Source organism: Mirounga angustirostris, unplaced genomic scaffold (assembly GCF_029215605.1).
Source record: "Mirounga angustirostris isolate CCGP_5_RB_7025 unplaced genomic scaffold, mMirAng1.0.hap1 SCAF_6, whole genome shotgun sequence".
Taxonomy (NCBI): Eukaryota; Metazoa; Chordata; class Mammalia; order Carnivora; family Phocidae; genus Mirounga; species Mirounga angustirostris.
Genome location: NW_026991714.1, coordinates 88,197,031 through 88,214,205, shown reverse-complemented (window position 1 = coordinate 88,214,205; position 17,175 = coordinate 88,197,031). Strand labels below are relative to the sequence as shown.

At 70.7% G+C, this 17,175-nt stretch overlaps 9 non-coding genes across 9 annotated transcripts; all 9 read right to left on the bottom strand.

Annotated features, from left to right (window-relative positions):
* Window positions 1-686: 686 nt before the first annotated feature.
* On the bottom strand, window positions 687-805 carry LOC135364881 (5S ribosomal RNA). Its single transcript, XR_010412689.1, has one exon. It is a non-coding gene; the product is annotated as a 5S ribosomal RNA (ribosomal RNA).
* A 1,809-nt stretch (window positions 806-2,614) lies between these two features.
* LOC135364880 (5S ribosomal RNA) lies at window positions 2,615-2,733 on the bottom strand. Its single transcript, XR_010412688.1, has one exon. It is a non-coding gene; the product is annotated as a 5S ribosomal RNA (ribosomal RNA).
* Window positions 2,734-4,546: 1,813 nt separating this feature from the next.
* LOC135365017 (5S ribosomal RNA) lies at window positions 4,547-4,665 on the bottom strand. Its single transcript, XR_010412825.1, has one exon. It is a non-coding gene; the product is annotated as a 5S ribosomal RNA (ribosomal RNA).
* Window positions 4,666-6,473: 1,808 nt separating this feature from the next.
* On the bottom strand, window positions 6,474-6,592 carry LOC135364879 (5S ribosomal RNA). The gene has a single exon (XR_010412687.1). It is a non-coding gene; the product is annotated as a 5S ribosomal RNA (ribosomal RNA).
* A 1,813-nt stretch (window positions 6,593-8,405) lies between these two features.
* LOC135364878 (5S ribosomal RNA) lies at window positions 8,406-8,524 on the bottom strand. The gene has a single exon (XR_010412686.1). It is a non-coding gene; the product is annotated as a 5S ribosomal RNA (ribosomal RNA).
* A 1,811-nt stretch (window positions 8,525-10,335) lies between these two features.
* On the bottom strand, window positions 10,336-10,454 carry LOC135364877 (5S ribosomal RNA). Its single transcript, XR_010412685.1, has one exon. It is a non-coding gene; the product is annotated as a 5S ribosomal RNA (ribosomal RNA).
* Window positions 10,455-12,278: 1,824 nt separating this feature from the next.
* On the bottom strand, window positions 12,279-12,397 carry LOC135364876 (5S ribosomal RNA). Its single transcript, XR_010412684.1, has one exon. It is a non-coding gene; the product is annotated as a 5S ribosomal RNA (ribosomal RNA).
* A 1,811-nt stretch (window positions 12,398-14,208) lies between these two features.
* Window positions 14,209-14,327, bottom strand: LOC135364874 (5S ribosomal RNA). Its single transcript, XR_010412682.1, has one exon. It is a non-coding gene; the product is annotated as a 5S ribosomal RNA (ribosomal RNA).
* A 1,814-nt stretch (window positions 14,328-16,141) lies between these two features.
* On the bottom strand, window positions 16,142-16,260 carry LOC135364873 (5S ribosomal RNA). Its single transcript, XR_010412681.1, has one exon. It is a non-coding gene; the product is annotated as a 5S ribosomal RNA (ribosomal RNA).
* Window positions 16,261-17,175: the final 915 nt, after the last annotated feature.

Sequence of the window (17,175 nt, the reverse complement as noted above, 5' to 3'; positions counted from 1 at the left end):
GTGGTCCCGGGTGCCAACGGGGGAGGCCCCGGGCGGTCGGCCATCTTGTGTCCTGCCCACACGGAGCGAGGACCCCCGGCCTGGGGGCAGAGGGACGGTGTTCCGCGGGAAGGAAGGGAATGCCCGCGCGCGCGGGAGCGCAGCCCAGGGCGGGTGGGGAGAAGGTGGAGGCGGGCCCAGGCCTAAGGTGGGGCCGGTTGCCCGGTGCGCTTGTGCACTCGGGGCGGCCCAAGGGAATGGCTAGGGGCTCCGGGGATGAGGCCCCGAGGCGCAGGACCTTGGGAGGGCACGCCTGCCGAGACGGGGTGCCGTCCCGCCCGCGCTCCCCCCGCCCCAAGCCCGCGGGCGGTCCTCGCCGCCCTCCCCCTTTCCCTCCCTGCGAAGCCGCCGCCTCCGCCCACCCAGCCCGCCCCCACCTCCCCCAGCCCGCCCCTCTGGATCGGGTGTGCGTGGGCGTGGTGGCTGTGAGGTGGAAGGGCTGGGGGCTGCCTGCCGGTGCAGCGGGCACAAGCTGCGAGACAGGGACCCTCGGTGCGGTGCGCGGCTGGCGAGGGGCCAGGGGGGCACCGGGCGTTTGCAGGAGGCCTTGTTGGGCAAGGGGCGGAGGGGGCGGGGCGGGGGGGGGGACTGTGGCGGCGAAGGGAGAGGAAGGGAGGCCGAAGGGGAAAGAAAAGGCAAAGAAAAAAAGCCTACAGCACCCGGTATTCCCAGGCGGTCTCCCATCCAAGTACTAACCAGGCCCGACCCTGCTTAGCTTCCGAGATCAGACGAGATCGGGCGCGTTCAGGGTGGTATGGCCGTAGACGTGTGCCGCTGCCGCTGGCCGCCCTAAGAGCCTGCTCTGCGCCTCCGGGCCGCAGCCGTGCCCCTCCTCAGCCCCCAACCGCCCCACGCCTGCCCTGTGCCTTGCACCTGCCTGCCTGCCAAACCGCCCAGAGGACGTGGCGCCTCCAGCGCCCCGCAGTCGCGGAACACCGAGCGCTCTCACGGCCCGATACTCTCCAGACCCGGGGGCCGCCGCCTGGCTCCCGAGAGGGCCAAGGGGAGCGTCGGGGCGCGGGGGGCGTGGCCCGCGCGCTGTTCTCCGCGCCCCCCCACCCCCGGCGCCCCACCCGCCGCCCTTAGGGCAAGCCAGGCCCGCCACCAGGCCCTTCCGCCTCTCCACCCCGGCCTGGTTCCAAGCCAACCCGGAGCCACCGGCGCCCCCAGGGACCCTCCTCATCAGCCCAACCCCGTCGCCCTTCCTCCGCCACCCTTCCCCTGCCCACCCACCGACAAGAGGACCCGACTGAGGGACACCAGAAGCCGGCTGGCATAGACAGACGCACAGACCCACGGGGAAAGACAGAGACACGGACGGACGGAGATGTAGACAGAGAGGAAGAGAGAGACAGAGAGGGAGACACAGACAGAGTATCCAACACACGCCCCCGCTCTGGCCCCAAGACAGACAGACGCGGACCCTGACCTGGATGCGGACAGGGACGGAGACACAGGGGCACACCACAGAAACAGACACACACCCCCCACCCCACACCCCACACCCCACACACCCCACACACCCCCACACCCCCACACCCCCACCCACCCCCCCACCCATCCCCCCCCCCACACACACACAAACAGGAGGAGACTGTGTTGGCTAGGCAGCTAGCCCTCGGGAGGGTGGTCGTGCTTGGGTGGGCTCTGGGCACCGAGGAGCCCCTCGGGGCCGAGATGCGCAGCCAAGGCGTCACGAGACCCGCTCTGCTCCCGTTCCCGCCCTGGACCCACTCTGGTCCTCGGGGCATGTGGGCGATTCCTCCTCTGCTGTCGTCCTTTATATGGGGGGCTGCTTTGGGGCGAGGTGCAGGGCGCCCCCCTCTCCCCATCTTGCTGAGCGAGCGAGCCTCGGTCTTCGCTTCGCTGTTGCAGGGAGACTAAGCACGGATTCTGGTGCCAGCGGGTGGTCCCGGGCGCCAAGGGGGGAGGCCCCGGGCGACCGGCCATCTTGTGTCCTGCCCACCCGGAGCGGGGACCCCCGGCACGGGGGCAAAGGGACGGTGTTCCAAGGGAAGGAAGGGAATGCCCGCGGGTGGGAGCGCACCCCAGGGCTGCTGGGGACAAGGTGGAGGCGGGCCCAGGCCTAAGGTGGGGCCAGTTGCCCAGTGCGGTCGTGCGCTCCGGGCGGCCCGATGGAATGGCTAGGGGATGTGGGGATGAGGGCCCGAGGCGCAGGACCATGGGAGGACACGCCTGCCCAGAGCGGGTGCCGTCCGGCCCGCGCTGGCCCCGGCCCATCGGTGCCAGGGTCATCGTCGCCCTCCCGCGTTCCCTCCCTCCGAAGGCGTCGCCTTCGCCCACCCCGCCCGCCCCCATCGACCCCCAGCCCACCCCTCTGGATCCGGTGTGCGTGGGCGTGGTGGCTTGGAGGCCCAAGGGCTGGCTGGAAGACGCCTGCCCCTGCAGGGGGCACCTGCTGCGAGCCAGGGACTCGCGGTGCGGTGCGCGGCTGGCGAGGGGCCAGGGGGGCACGGGGCGTTTGGAGGAAGCCTAGTTGGGCAAGGGGGCGGGGTGCTGTGGCGGTAAAGGTATGGGAAGGGTGGCCCAAGGGGAAAGAAAAGGCAAAGAAAAAAGCCTACAGCACCCGGTATTCCCAGGCGGTCTCCCATCCAAGTACTAACCAGGCCCGACCCTGCTTAGCTTCCGAGATCAGACGAGATCGGGCGCGTTCAGGGTGGTATGGCCGTAGACGTGTGCGGCTGCCGCTGGCCGCCCTAAGAGCCTGCTCTGCGCCTCCCGGGCCCAGCCGTGCCCCTCCTCAGCCCTCACCCGAACCCCGCCTGCCCTGCGCCTTGCACCTGCCTGCCTGCCAGCCGCCCAGGGGACGTGGCCCCTCCGGTGCCCCGCAGTCGTGGAAGTCCGGGCGCTCTCCCTGCCGGGGACTCTCCAGTCCCGGGGGCCGCCGCCGCCCCACCGCCTCCTGGCTACCGGCATGGCAAAGGGAAGCGTCGGGGCGGGGCGCGGTGGGCGCGGCCCCTGAGGTGTTTTCCGCGCCCCCCACCCCCAGCGTCCCACCCGTCGCCCTAGGCCAAGCCAGGCCGGCCACCAGGCCTTTCTGCCTCTCCACCCCGCCTGGCTCCAAGCCAACCCGGAGCCACCGGCGCACCCAGGGACCCTCCTCATCAGCCCAACCCCATCGCCCTTCCTCCGCCACCCTTCCCCTGCCCACCCACCGACAAGAGGACCCGACTGAGGGACACCGGAAGCCGGCTGGCATAGACAGACGCACAGACCCACGGGGAAAGACAGAGACACGGACGGACGGACGGACGGAGATGTAGACAGAGAGGAAGAGAGGGACAGAGAGGGAGAACACAGACAGAGTATCCAACACACACCCCCGCTCTGGCCCCAAGACAGACAGACGCGGACCCTGACCTGGATGCGGACAGGGACGGAGACACAGGGGCACACCCCAGAAACAGACACACACACCACACACACACCACACACACCACACACACACCACACACACACACACACACACACAGAGGAAGAGACTGTGTTGGCTAGGCAGCTAGCCCTCCTCGGGAGGGTGGTCGTGCTTGGGTGGGCTCTGGGCACCGAGGAGCCCCCCGGGGCCGAGGTCGCGCAGCCAAGGCCTCAGGAGACCCGCCCTGCTCCCGTTCCCGCCCAGGACCCACTCTGGGCCTGGGGGCGTGCGGGCGATTCCTCCTCTGCTCTCGTCCTTTATTTGGGGGGCCGCTTTGGGGCGTGGTGCAGGGCCGCCCCCTCCCGCCGTCTTGCCGAGCGAGCGAGCCTCGCTGTGCGCTTCGCTGTTGCGGGGACACTGAGCACGGAGTCGGGGGCCAACGGGTGGTCCCGGGTGCCAACGGGGGAGGCCCCGGGCGGTCGGCCATCTTGTGTCCTGCCCACACGGAGCGAGGACCCCCGGCCTGGGGGCAAAGGGACGGTGTTCCGCGGGAAGGAAGGGAATGCCCGCGCGCGCGGGAGCGCAGCCCAGGGCGGGTGGGGAGAAGGTGGAGGCGGGCCCAGGCCTAAGGTGGGGCCGGTTGCCCGGTGCGCTTGTGCACTCGGGGCGGCCCAAGGGAATGGCTAGGGGCTCCGGGGATGAGGCCCCGAGGCGCAGGACCTTGGGAGGGCACGCCTGCCGAGACGGGGTGCCGTCCCGCCCGCGCTCCCCCCGCCCCAAGCCCGCGGGCGGTCCTCGCCGCCCTCCCCCTTTCCCTCCCTGCGAAGCCGCCGACTCCGCCCACCCAGCCCGCCCCCACCTCCCCCAGCCCGCCCCTCTGGATCGGGTGTGCGTGGGCGTGGTGGCTGTGAGGTGGAAGGGCTGGGGGCTGCCTGCCGGTGCAGCGGGCACAAGCTGCGAGACAGGGACCCTCGGTGCGGTGCGCGGCTGGCGAGGGGCCAGGGGGGCACCGGGCGTTTGCAGGAGGCCTTGTTGGGCAAGGGGCGGAGGGGGCGGGGCGGGGGGGGGGGGACTGTGGCGGCGAAGGGAGAGGAAGGGAGGCCGAAGGGGAAAGAAAAGGCAAAGAAAAAAAGCCTACAGCACCCGGTATTCCCAGGCGGTCTCCCATCCAAGTACTAACCAGGCCCGACCCTGCTTAGCTTCCGAGATCAGACGAGATCGGGCGCGTTCAGGGTGGTATGGCCATAGACGTGTGCGGCTGCCGCTGGCCGCCCTAAGAGCCTGCTCTGCGCCTCCGGGCCGCAGCCGTGCCCCTCCTCAGCCCCCAACCGCCCCACGCCTGCCCTGTGCCTTGCACCTGCCTGCCTGCCAAACCGCCCAGAGGACGTGGCGCCTCCAGCGCCCCGCAGTCGCGGAACACCGAGCGCTCTCACGGCCCGATACTCTCCAGACCCGGGGGCCGCCGCCTGGCTCCCGAGAGGGCCAAGGGGAGCGTCGGGGCGCGGGGGGCGTGGCCCGCGCGCTGTTCTCCGCGCCCCCCCACCCCCGGCGCCCCACCCGCCGCCCTTAGGGCAAGCCAGGCCCGCCACCAGGCCCTTCCGCCTCTCCACCCCGGCCTGGTTCCAAGCCAACCCGGAGCCACCGGCGCCCCCAGGGACCCTCCTCATCAGCCCAACCCCGTCGCCCTTCCTCCGCCACCCTTCCCCTGCCCACCCACCGACAAGAGGACCCGACTGAGGGACACCAGAAGCCGGCTGGCATAGACAGACGCACAGACCCACGGGGAAAGACAGAGACACGGACGGACGGAGATGTAGACAGAGAGGAAGAGAGAGACAGAGAGGGAGACACAGACAGAGTATCCAACACACGCCCCCGCTCTGGCCCCAAGACAGACAGACGCGGACCCTGACCTGGATGCGGACAGGGACGGAGACACAGGGGCACACCACAGAAACAGACACACACCCCCCACCCCACACCCCACACCCCACACACCCCACACACCCCCACACCCCCACACCCCCACCCACCCCCCCACCCATCCCCCCCCCCCCCACACACAAACAGGAGGAGACTGTGTTGGCTAGGCAGCTAGCCCTCGGGAGGGTGGTCGTGCTTGGGTGGGCTCTGGGCACCAAGGAGCCCCTCGGGGCCGAGATGCGCAGCCAAGGCGTCACGAGACCCGCTCTGCTCCCGTTCCCGCCCTGGACCCACTCTGGTCCTCGGGGCATGTGGGCGATTCCTCCTCTGCTGTCGTCCTTTATATGGGGGGCTGCTTTGGGGCGAGGTGCAGGGCGCCCCCCTCTCCCCATCTTGCTGAGCGAGCGAGCCTCGGTCTTCGCTTCGCTGTTGCAGGGAGACTAAGCACGGATTCTGGTGCCAGCGGGTGGTCCCGGGCGCCAAGGGGGGAGGCCCCGGGCGACCGGCCATCTTGTGTCCTGCCCACCCGGAGCGGGGACCCCCGGCACGGGGGCAAAGGGACGGTGTTCCAAGGGAAGGAAGGGAATGCCCGCGGGTGGGAGCGCACCCCAGGGCTGCTGGGGACAAGGTGGAGGCGGGCCCAGGCCTAAGGTGGGGCCAGTTGCCCAGTGCGGTCGTGCGCTCCGGGCGGCCCGATGGAATGGCTAGGGGATCTGGGGATGAGGGCCCGAGGCGCAGGACCATGGGAGGACACGCCTGCCCAGAGCGGGTGCCGTCCGGCCCGCGCTGGCCCCGGCCCATCGGTGCCAGGGTCATCGTCGCCCTCCCGCGTTCCCTCCCTCCGAAGGCGTCGCCTTCGCCCACCCCGCCCGCCCCCATCGACCCCCAGCCCAGCCCTCTGGATCCGGTGTGCGTGGGCGTGGTGGCTTGGAGGCCCAAGGGCTGGCTGGAAGACGCCTGCCCCTGCAGGGGGCACCTGCTGCGAGCCAGGGACTCGCGGTGCGGTGCGCGGCTGGCGAGGGGCCAGGGGGGCACGGGGCGTTTGGAGGAAGCCTAGTTGGGCAAGGGGGCGGGGTGCTGTGGCGGTAAAGGTATGGGAAGGGTGGCCCAAGGGGAAAGAAAAGGCAAAGAAAAAAGCCTACAGCACCCGGTATTCCCAGGCGGTCTCCCATCCAAGTACTAACCAGGCCCGACCCTGCTTAGCTTCCGAGATCAGACGAGATCGGGCGCGTTCAGGGTGGTATGGCCGTAGACGTGTGCGGCTGCCGCTGGCCGCCCTAAGAGCCTGCTCTGCGCCTCCCGGGCCCAGCCGTGCCCCTCCTCAGCCCTCACCCGAACCCCGCCTGCCCTGCGCCTTGCACCTGCCTGCCTGCCAGCCGCCCAGGGGACGTGGCCCCTCCGGTGCCCCGCAGTCGTGGAAGTCCGGGCGCTCTCCCTGCCGGGGACTCTCCAGTCCCGGGGGCCGCCGCCGCCCCACCGCCTCCTGGCTACCGGCATGGCAAAGGGAAGCGTCGGGGCGGGGCGCGGTGGGCGCGGCCCCTGAGGTGTTTTCCGCGCCCCCCACCCCCAGCGTCCCACCCGTCGCCCTAGGCCAAGCCAGGCCGGCCACCAGGCCTTTCTGCCTCTCCACCCCGCCTGGCTCCAAGCCAACCCGGAGCCACCGGCGCCCCCAGGGACCCTCCTCATCAGCCCAACCCCGTCGCCCTTCCTCCGCCACCCTTCCCCTGCCCACCCACCGACAAGAGGACCCGACTGAGGGACACCGGAAGCCGGCTGGCATAGACAGACGCACAGACCCACGGGGAAAGACAGAGACACGGACGGACGGACGGACGGAGATGTAGACAGAGAGGAAGAGAGGGACAGAGAGGGAGAACACAGACAGAGTATCCAACACACACCCCCGCTCTGGCCCCAAGACAGACAGACGCGGACCCTGACCTGGATGCGGACAGGGACGGAGACACAGGGGCACACCCCAGAAACAGACACACACACCACACACACACCACACACACCACACACACACCACACACACACACACACACACACACAGAGGAAGAGACTGTGTTGGCTAGGCAGCTAGCCCTCCTCGGGAGGGTGGTCGTGCTTGGGTGGGCTCTGGGCACCGAGGAGCCCCCCGGGGCCGAGGTCGCGCAGCCAAGGCCTCAGGAGACCCGCCCTGCTCCCGTTCCCGCCCAGGACCCACTCTGGGCCTGGGGGCGTGCGGGCGATTCCTCCTCTGCTCTCGTCCTTTATTTGGGGGGCCGCTTTGGGGCGTGGTGCAGGGCCGCCCCCTCCCGCCGTCTTGCCGAGCGAGCGAGCCTCGCTGTGCGCTTCGCTGTTGCGGGGACACTGAGCACGGAGTCGGGGGCCAACGGGTGGTCCCGGGTGCCAACGGGGGAGGCCCCGGGCGGTCGGCCATCTTGTGTCCTGCCCACACGGAGCGAGGACCCCCGGCCTGGGGGCAGAGGGACGGTGTTCCGCGGGAAGGAAGGGAATGCCCGCGCGCGCGGGAGCGCAGCCCAGGGCGGGTGGGGAGAAGGTGGAGGCGGGCCCAGGCCTAAGGTGGGGCCGGTTGCCCGGTGCGCTTGTGCACTCGGGGCGGCCCAAGGGAATGGCTAGGGGCTCCGGGGATGAGGCCCCGAGGCGCAGGACCTTGGGAGGGCACGCCTGCCGAGACGGGGTGCCGTCCCGCCCGCGCTCCCCCCGCCCCAAGCCCGCGGGCGGTCCTCGCCGCCCTCCCCCTTTCCCTCCCTGCGAAGCCGCCGCCTCCGCCCACCCAGCCCGCCCCCACCTCCCCCAGCCCGCCCCTCTGGATCGGGTGTGCGTGGGCGTGGTGGCTGTGAGGTGGAAGGGCTGGGGGCTGCCTGCCGGTGCAGCGGGCACAAGCTGCGAGACAGGGACCCTCGGTGCGGTGCGCGGCTGGCGAGGGGCCAGGGGGGCACCGGGCGTTTGCAGGAGGCCTTGTTGGGCAAGGGGCGGAGGGGGCGGGGCGGGGGGGGGGACTGTGGCGGCGAAGGGAGAGGAAGGGAGGCCGAAGGGGAAAGAAAAGGCAAAGAAAAAAAGCCTACAGCACCCGGTATTCCCAGGCGGTCTCCCATCCAAGTACTAACCAGGCCCGACCCTGCTTAGCTTCCGAGATCAGACGAGATCGGGCGCGTTCAGGGTGGTATGGCCGTAGACGTGTGCCGCTGCCGCTGGCCGCCCTAAGAGCCTGCTCTGCGCCTCCGGGCCGCAGCCGTGCCCCTCCTCAGCCCCCAACCGCCCCACGCCTGCCCTGTGCCTTGCACCTGCCTGCCTGCCAAACCGCCCAGAGGACGTGGCGCCTCCAGCGCCCCGCAGTCGCGGAACACCGAGCGCTCTCACGGCCCGATACTCTCCAGACCCGGGGGCCGCCGCCTGGCTCCCGAGAGGGCCAAGGGGAGCGTCGGGGCGCGGGGGGCGTGGCCCGCGCGCTGTTCTCCGCGCCCCCCCACCCCCGGCGCCCCACCCGCCGCCCTTAGGGCAAGCCAGGCCCGCCACCAGGCCCTTCCGCCTCTCCACCCCGGCCTGGTTCCAAGCCAACCCGGAGCCACCGGCGCCCCCAGGGACCCTCCTCATCAGCCCAACCCCGTCGCCCTTCCTCCGCCACCCTTCCCCTGCCCACCCACCGACAAGAGGACCCGACTGAGGGACACCAGAAGCCGGCTGGCATAGACAGACGCACAGACCCACGGGGAAAGACAGAGACACGGACGGACGGAGATGTAGACAGAGAGGAAGAGAGAGACAGAGAGGGAGACACAGACAGAGTATCCAACACACGCCCCCGCTCTGGCCCCAAGACAGACAGACGCGGACCCTGACCTGGATGCGGACAGGGACGGAGACACAGGGGCACACCACAGAAACAGACACACACCCCCCACCCCACACCCCACACCCCACACACCCCACACACCCCCACACCCCCACACCCCCACCCACCCCCCCACCCATCCCCCCGCCCCCCCACACACACAAACAGGAGGAGACTGTGTTGGCTAGGCAGCTAGCCCTCGGGAGGGTGGTCGTGCTTGGGTGGGCTCTGGGCACCGAGGAGCCCCTCGGGGCCGAGATGCGCAGCCAAGGCGTCACGAGACCCGCTCTGCTCCCGTTCCCGCCCTGGACCCACTCTGGTCCTCGGGGCATGTGGGCGATTCCTCCTCTGCTGTCGTCCTTTATATGGGGGGCTGCTTTGGGGCGAGGTGCAGGGCGCCCCCCTCTCCCCATCTTGCTGAGCGAGCGAGCCTCGGTCTTCGCTTCGCTGTTGCAGGGAGACTAAGCACGGATTCTGGTGCCAGCGGGTGGTCCCGGGCGCCAAGGGGGGAGGCCCCGGGCGACCGGCCATCTTGTGTCCTGCCCACCCGGAGCGGGGACCCCCGGCACGGGGGCAAAGGGACGGTGTTCCAAGGGAAGGAAGGGAATGCCCGCGGGTGGGAGCGCACCCCAGGGCTGCTGGGGACAAGGTGGAGGCGGGCCCAGGCCTAAGGTGGGGCCAGTTGCCCAGTGCGGTCGTGCGCTCCGGGCGGCCCGATGGAATGGCTAGGGGATGTGGGGATGAGGGCCCGAGGCGCAGGACCATGGGAGGACACGCCTGCCCAGAGCGGGTGCCGTCCGGCCCGCGCTGGCCCCGGCCCATCGGTGCCAGGGTCTTCGTCGCCCTCCCGCGTTCCCTCCCTCCGAAGGCGTCGCCTTCGCCCACCCCGCCCGCCCCCATCGACCCCCAGCCCAGCCCTCTGGATCCGGTGTGCGTGGGCGTGGTGGCTTGGAGGCCCAAGGGCTGGCTGGAAGACGCCTGCCCCTGCAGGGGGCACCTGCTGCGAGCCAGGGACTCGCGGTGCGGTGCGCGGCTGGCGAGGGGCCAGGGGGGCACGGGGCGTTTGGAGGAAGCCTAGTTGGGCAAGGGGGCGGGGTGCTGTGGCGGTAAAGGTATGGGAAGGGTGGCCCAAGGGGAAAGAAAAGGCAAAGAAAAAAGCCTACAGCACCCGGTATTCCCAGGCGGTCTCCCATCCAAGTACTAACCAGGCCCGACCCTGCTTAGCTTCCGAGATCAGACGAGATCGGGCGCGTTCAGGGTGGTATGGCCGTAGACGTGTGCGGCTGCCGCTGGCCGCCCTAAGAGCCTGCTCTGCGCCTCCCGGGCCCAGCCGTGCCCCTCCTCAGCCCTCACCCGAACCCCGCCTGCCCTGCGCCTTGCACCTGCCTGCCTGCCAGCCGCCCAGGGGACGTGGCCCCTCCGGTGCCCCGCAGTCGTGGAAGTCCGGGCGCTCTCCCTGCCGGGGACTCTCCAGTCCCGGGGGCCGCCGCCGCCCCACCGCCTCCTGGCTACCGGCATGGCAAAGGGAAGCGTCGGGGCGGGGCGCGGTGGGCGCGGCCCCTGAGGTGTTTTCCGCGCCCCCCACCCCCACCCCCACCCCCAGCGTCCCACCCGTCGCCCTAGGCCAAGCCAGGCCGGCCACCAGGCCTTTCTGCCTCTCCACCCCGCCTGGCTCCAAGCCAACCCGGAGCCACCGGCGCCCCCAGGGACCCTCCTCATCAGCCCAACCCCGTCGCCCTTCCTCCGCCACCCTTCCCCTGCCCACCCACCGACAAGAGGACCCGACTGAGGGACACCAGAAGCCGGCTGGCATAGACAGACGCACAGACCCACGGGGAAAGACAGAGACACGGACGGACGGACGGACGGAGATGTAGACAGAGAGGAAGAGAGGGACAGAGAGGGAGAACACAGACAGAGTATCCAACACACACCCCCGCTCTGGCCCCAAGACAGACAGACGCGGACCCTGACCTGGATGCGGACAGGGACGGAGACACAGGGGCACACCCCAGAAACAGACACACACACCACACACACACCACACACACCACACACACACCACACACACACACACACACACACAGAGGAAGAGACTGTGTTGGCTAGGCAGCTAGCCCTCCTCGGGAGGGTGGTCGTGCTTGGGTGGGCTCTGGGCACCGAGGAGCCCCCCGGGGCCGAGGTCGCGCAGCCAAGGCCTCAGGAGACCCGCCCTGCTCCCGTTCCCGCCCAGGACCCACTCTGGGCCTGGGGGCGTGCGGGCGATTCCTCCTCTGCTCTCGTCCTTTATTTGGGGGGCCGCTTTGGGGCGTGGTGCAGGGCCGCCCCCTCCCGCCGTCTTGCCGAGCGAGCGAGCCTCGCTGTGCGCTTCGCTGTTGCGGGGACACTGAGCACGGAGTCGGGGGCCAACGGGTGGTCCCGGGTGCCAACGGGGGAGGCCCCGGGCGGTCGGCCATCTTGTGTCCTGCCCACACGGAGCGAGGACCCCCGGCCTGGGGGCAGAGGGACGGTGTTCCGCGGGAAGGAAGGGAATGCCCGCGCGCGCGGGAGCGCAGCCCAGGGCGGGTGGGGAGAAGGTGGAGGCGGGCCCAGGCCTAAGGTGGGGCCGGTTGCCCGGTGCGCTTGTGCACTCGGGGCGGCCCAAGGGAATGGCTAGGGGCTCCGGGGATGAGGCCCCGAGGCGCAGGACCTTGGGAGGGCACGCCTGCCGAGACGGGGTGCCGTCCCGCCCGCGCTCCCCCCGCCCCAAGCCCGCGGGCGGTCCTCGCCGCCCTCCCCCTTTCCCTCCCTGCGAAGCCGCCGCCTCCGCCCACCCAGCCCGCCCCCACCTCCCCCAGCCCGCCCCTCTGGATCGGGTGTGCGTGGGCGTGGTGGCTGTGAGGTGGAAGGGCTGGGGGCTGCCTGCCGGTGCAGCGGGCACAAGCTGCGAGACAGGGACCCTCGGTGCGGTGCGCGGCTGGCGAGGGGCCAGGGGGGCACCGGGCGTTTGCAGGAGGCCTTGTTGGGCAAGGGGCGGAGGGGGCGGGGCGGGGGGGGGGGACTGTGGCGGCGAAGGGAGAGGAAGGGAGGCCGAAGGGGAAAGAAAAGGCAAAGAAAAAAAGCCTACAGCACCCGGTATTCCCAGGCGGTCTCCCATCCAAGTACTAACCAGGCCCGACCCTGCTTAGCTTCCGAGATCAGACGAGATCGGGCGCGTTCAGGGTGGTATGGCCGTAGACGTGTGCCGCTGCCGCTGGCCGCCCTAAGAGCCTGCTCTGCGCCTCCGGGCCGCAGCCGTGCCCCTCCTCAGCCCCCAACCGCCCCACGCCTGCCCTGTGCCTTGCACCTGCCTGCCTGCCAAACCGCCCAGAGGACGTGGCGCCTCCAGCGCCCCGCAGTCGCGGAACACCGAGCGCTCTCACGGCCCGATACTCTCCAGACCCGGGGGCCGCCGCCTGGCTCCCGAGAGGGCCAAGGGGAGCGTCGGGGCGCGGGGGGCGTGGCCCGCGCGCTGTTCTCCGCGCCCCCCCACCCCCGGCGCCCCACCCGCCGCCCTTAGGGCAAGCCAGGCCCGCCACCAGGCCCTTCCGCCTCTCCACCCCGGCCTGGTTCCAAGCCAACCCGGAGCCACCGGCGCCCCCAGGGACCCTCCTCATCAGCCCAACCCCGTCGCCCTTCCTCCGCCACCCTTCCCCTGCCCACCCACCGACAAGAGGACCCGACTGAGGGACACCAGAAGCCGGCTGGCATAGACAGACGCACAGACCCACGGGGAAAGACAGAGACACGGACGGACGGAGATGTAGACAGAGAGGAAGAGAGAGACAGAGAGGGAGACACAGACAGAGTATCCAACACACGCCCCCGCTCTGGCCCCAAGACAGACAGACGCGGACCCTGACCTGGATGCGGACAGGGACGGAGACACAGGGGCACACCACAGAAACAGACACACACCCCCCACCCCACACCCCACACCCCACACACCCCACACACCCCCACACCCCCACACCCCCACCCACACCCCCACCCATCCCCCCGCCCCCCCACACACACAAACAGGAGGAGACTGTGTTGGCTAGGCAGCTAGCCCTCGGGAGGGTGGTCGTGCTTGGGTGGGCTCTGGGCACCGAGGAGCCCCTCGGGGCCGAGATGCGCAGCCAAGGCGTCACGAGACCCGCTCTGCTCCCGTTCCCGCCCTGGACCCACTCTGGTCCTCGGGGCATGTGGGCGATTCCTCCTCTGCTGTCGTCCTTTATATGGGGGGCTGCTTTGGGGCGAGGTGCAGGGCGCCCCCCTCTCCCCATCTTGCTGAGCGAGCGAGCCTCGGTCTTCGCTTCGCTGTTGCAGGGAGACTAAGCACGGATTCTGGTGCCAGCGGGTGGTCCCGGGCGCCAAGGGGGGAGGCCCCGGGCGACCGGCCATCTTGTGTCCTGCCCACCCGGAGCGGGGACCCCCGGCACGGGGGCAAAGGGACGGTGTTCCAAGGGAAGGAAGGGAATGCCCGCGGGTGGGAGCGCACCCCAGGGCTGCTGGGGACAAGGTGGAGGCGGGCCCAGGCCTAAGGTGGGGCCAGTTGCCCAGTGCGGTCGTGCGCTCCGGGCGGCCCGATGGAATGGCTAGGGGATCTGGGGATGAGGGCCCGAGGCGCAGGACCATGGGAGGACACGCCTGCCCAGAGCGGGTGCCGTCCGGCCCGCGCTGGCCCCGGCCCATCGGTGCCAGGGTCATCGTCGCCCTCCCGCGTTCCCTCCCTCCGAAGGCGTCGCCTTCGCCCACCCCGCCCGCCCCCATCGACCCCCAGCCCACCCCTCTGGATCCGGTGTGCGTGGGCGTGGTGGCTTGGAGGCCCAAGGGCTGGCTGGAAGACGCCTGCCCCTGCAGGGGGCACCTGCTGCGAGCCAGGGACTCGCGGTGCGGTGCGCGGCTGGCGAGGGGCCAGGGGGGCACGGGGCGTTTGGAGGAAGCCTAGTTGGGCAAGGGGGCGGGGTGCTGTGGCGGTAAAGGTATGGGAAGGGTGGCCCAAGGGGAAAGAAAAGGCAAAGAAAAAAGCCTACAGCACCCGGTATTCCCAGGCGGTCTCCCATCCAAGTACTAACCAGGCCCGACCCTGCTTAGCTTCCGAGATCAGACGAGATCGGGCGCGTTCAGGGTGGTATGGCCGTAGACGTGTGCGGCTGCCGCTGGCCGCCCTAAGAGCCTGCTCTGCGCCTCCCGGGCCCAGCCGTGCCCCTCCTCAGCCCTCACCCGAACCCCGCCTGCCCTGCGCCTTGCACCTGCCTGCCTGCCAGCCGCCCAGGGGACGTGGCCCCTCCGGTGCCCCGCAGTCGTGGAAGTCCGGGCGCTCTCCCTGCCGGGGACTCTCCAGTCCCGGGGGCCGCCGCCGCCCCACCGCCTCCTGGCTACCGGCATGGCAAAGGGAAGCGTCGGGGCGGGGCGCGGTGGGCGCGGCCCCTGAGGTGTTTTCCGCGCCCCCCACCCCCAGCGTCCCACCCGTCGCCCTAGGCCAAGCCAGGCCGGCCACCAGGCCTTTCTGCCTCTCCACCCCGCCTGGCTCCAAGCCAACCCGGAGCCACCGGCGCCCCCAGGGACCCTCCTCATCAGCCCAACCCCGTCGCCCTTCCTCCGCCACCCTTCCCCTGCCCACCCACCGACAAGAGGACCCGACTGAGGGACACCAGAAGCCGGCTGGCATAGACAGACGCACAGACCCACGGGGAAAGACAGAGACACGGACGGACGGACGGACGGAGATGTAGACAGAGAGGAAGAGAGGGACAGAGAGGGAGAACACAGACAGAGTATCCAACACACACCCCCGCTCTGGCCCCAAGACAGACAGACGCGGACCCTGACCTGGATGCGGACAGGGACGGAGACACAGGGGCACACCCCAGAAACAGACACACACACCACACACACACCACACACACCACACACACACCACACACACACACACACACACACAGAGGAAGAGACTGTGTTGGCTAGGCAGCTAGCCCTCCTCGGGAGGGTGGTCGTGCTTGGGTGGGCTCTGGGCACCGAGGAGCCCCCCGGGGCCGAGGTCGCGCAGCCAAGGCCTCAGGAGACCCGCCCTGCTCCCGTTCCCGCCCAGGACCCACTCTGGGCCTGGGGGCGTGCGGGCGATTCCTCCTCTGCTCTCGTCCTTTATTTGGGGGGCCGCTTTGGGGCGTGGTGCAGGGCCGCCCCCTCCCGCCGTCTTGCCGAGCGAGCGAGCCTCGCTGTGCGCTTCGCTGTTGCGGGGACACTGAGCACGGAGTCGGGGGCCAACGGGTGGTCCCGGGTGCCAACGGGGGAGGCCCCGGGCGGTCGGCCATCTTGTGTCCTGCCCACACGGAGCGAGGACCCCCGGCCTGGGGGCAGAGGGACGGTGTTCCGCGGGAAGGAAGGGAATGCCCGCGCGCGCGGGAGCGCAGCCCAGGGCGGGTGGGGAGAAGGTGGAGGCGGGCCCAGGCCTAAGGTGGGGCCGGTTGCCCGGTGCGCTTGTGCACTCGGGGCGGCCCAAGGGAATGGCTAGGGGCTCCGGGGATGAGGCCCCGAGGCGCAGGACCTTGGGAGGGCACGCCTGCCGAGACGGGGTGCCGTCCCGCCCGCGCTCCCCCCGCCCCAAGCCCGCGGGCGGTCCTCGCCGCCCTCCCCCTTTCCCTCCCTGCGAAGCCGCCGCCTCCGCCCACCCAGCCCGCCCCCACCTCCCCCAGCCCGCCCCTCTGGATCGGGTGTGCGTGGGCGTGGTGGCTGTGAGGTGGAAGGGCTGGGGGCTGCCTGCCGGTGCAGCGGGCACAAGCTGCGAGACAGGGACCCTCGGTGCGGTGCGCGGCTGGCGAGGGGCCAGGGGGGCACCGGGCGTTTGCAGGAGGCCTTGTTGGGCAAGGGGCGGAGGGGGCGGGGCGGGGGGGGGGGGGACTGTGGCGGCGAAGGGAGAGGAAGGGAGGCCGAAGGGGAAAGAAAAGGCAAAGAAAAAAAGCCTACAGCACCCGGTATTCCCAGGCGGTCTCCCATCCAAGTACTAACCAGGCCCGACCCTGCTTAGCTTCCGAGATCAGACGAGATCGGGCGCGTTCAGGGTGGTATGGCCGTAGACGTGTGCCGCTGCCGCTGGCCGCCCTAAGAGCCTGCTCTGCGCCTCCGGGCCGCAGCCGTGCCCCTCCTCAGCCCCCAACCGCCCCACGCCTGCCCTGTGCCTTGCACCTGCCTGCCTGCCAAACCGCCCAGAGGACGTGGCGCCTCCAGCGCCCCGCAGTCGCGGAACACCGAGCGCTCTCACGGCCCGATACTCTCCAGACCCGGGGGCCGCCGCCTGGCTCCCGAGAGGGCCAAGGGGAGCGTCGGGGCGCGGGGGGCGTGGCCCGCGCGCTGTTCTCCGCGCCCCCCCACCCCCGGCGCCCCACCCGCCGCCCTTAGGGCAAGCCAGGCCCGCCACCAGGCCCTTCCGCCTCTCCACCCCGGCCTGGTTCCAAGCCAACCCGGAGCCACCGGCGCCCCCAGGGACCCTCCTCATCAGCCCAACCCCGTCGCCCTTCCTCCGCCACCCTTCCCCTGCCCACCCACCGACAAGAGGACCCGACTGAGGGACACCAGAAGCCGGCTGGCATAGACAGACGCACAGACCCACGGGGAAAGACAGAGACACGGACGGACGGAGATGTAGACAGAGAGGAAGAGAGAGACAGAGAGGGAGACACAGACAGAGTATCCAACACACGCCCCCGCTCTGGCCCCAAGACAGACAGACGCGGACCCTGACCTGGATGCGGACAGGGACGGAGACACAGGGGCACACCACAGAAACAGACACACACCCCCCACCCCACACCCCACACCCCACACACCCCACACACCCCCACACCCCCACACCCCCACCCACCCCCCCACCCATCCCCCCGCCCCCCCACACACACAAACAGGAGGAGACTGTGTTGGCTAGGCAGCTAGCCCTCGGGAGGGTGGTCGTGCTTGGGTGGGCTCTGGGCACCGAGGAGCCCCTCGGGGCCGAGAT